This window comes from Alligator sinensis, unplaced genomic scaffold (assembly GCF_000455745.1).
Source record: "Alligator sinensis unplaced genomic scaffold, ASM45574v1 scaffold153_1, whole genome shotgun sequence".
In the NCBI taxonomy this organism is placed as follows: Eukaryota; Metazoa; Chordata; order Crocodylia; family Alligatoridae; genus Alligator; species Alligator sinensis.
This window is the reverse complement of record NW_005842099.1, coordinates 2,305,035-2,306,180: the sequence shown is the minus strand read 5'-3', so window position 1 is coordinate 2,306,180 and position 1,146 is coordinate 2,305,035. Positions and strand designations below refer to the sequence as shown.

The window sequence follows — 1,146 nt, the reverse complement described above, 5'->3', positions numbered from 1 at the left end:
CTGAACCCAGCTCAGTAGCAGCCCAGGCCTATTGGCAGCCAGGGTCTGTGGTACCCACCATGGGTCTTCCCCTCTCCTCCTCCCAGCTAGACTGAACTCACCCCAGCCCTACCCCTTCCCCAGCTGTTGGCCTCCAAGAGACGGGGGGAATGCACCCACCCCCTTGCCCACACTGGCCCCCTGAGCTGGGGTCTGCCCTGTACAGGCTGGGGCGGGGGGAGCACCCACCAGAGAACTCCCCCCACCCCCACTGATTGAGTTAGGCTGGGATTGCCCCAGCCCTGCTCTTTTTCTCAGCCAGATGCCTCCAAGAGGCAGGATGTGGGGGGGGGGGGCAAATCTCCCCTTCCTGCACTTGTCCCCTCAGCAGGGGTCTGCCCCACATGGGAGGGAAGCACCCACTGGGGGGCTTTTTTTGTCGGTTCAGCCCTTCCCCTTCCCGGGCTGTCACCTCCGGGGGGGAGAGGGAGGCAACACACCTTCCAGCCCAGCACTGGCCAGCCCAGCACTGCCCCCACCAGCCAGGGTCTGCCTGGCACAGGCAGAAGCACCCACGTGGAGGCTTTTTGTCTCGCTGCAGCTTGGAGTCAGGCTGGGATCATCTCAGTCCCCCTTCTTCCCCAGATGGCTCAGGACCGGCAGGGTTGGGGCAGTTCCAGCCAGGCTAGAGCTGCAAGGGGAGGGGGTTGAAAAGCCCCTTGGTGGGTGCTTCTTCTCCATGCTAGCCAGACCTTGGCTCAGGGGGCTGCTGTGGGGAGGAGGGTTCCCATCCCATCTGCCTCCCCACCGGTCTCAGAGGCAGAGGGCTGGGGAAGGGCTGGGGCTGAGGTGATTCCAGCCCAGCTGGAGCTGTAGGGGAGAGGGGGGCAAAATGTCTCCATAGTGGGTGCTTTTCCTGGCCGCTCTGGGCAGACCTCAGAAGGAGGTATATTCCCACCCTGCCTTCCCCCCAACTCAGAGGCGGACAGCTAAGGAGGAGGCAGGGCTGAGCCAATCCCAGGCTGCCTCAGTGCTGCAGGGGGCAGGCAAAAAGCTCCTGGGTGGGGGGTCCCCGCCCACCTCCAGAGCCCAGCTGGGGGAGTGAGTGCCAGGCAGGACCAGGAAGGGGTACTTCCTCCCCCCCCCCCCCTCCAGGAGGCAGCGGCG

The 1,146-nt window shown here is 65.0% G+C and overlaps 1 protein-coding gene across 3 annotated transcripts in view; it reads left to right on the top strand.

Moving 5' to 3' along the window:
* The window catches only part of PHACTR2 (phosphatase and actin regulator 2), a 240,140-nt gene that overhangs the window by 134,770 nt on the left and 104,224 nt on the right, over nucleotides 1-1,146 (top strand). The gene's annotated exons all lie outside the window — the stretch shown is intronic.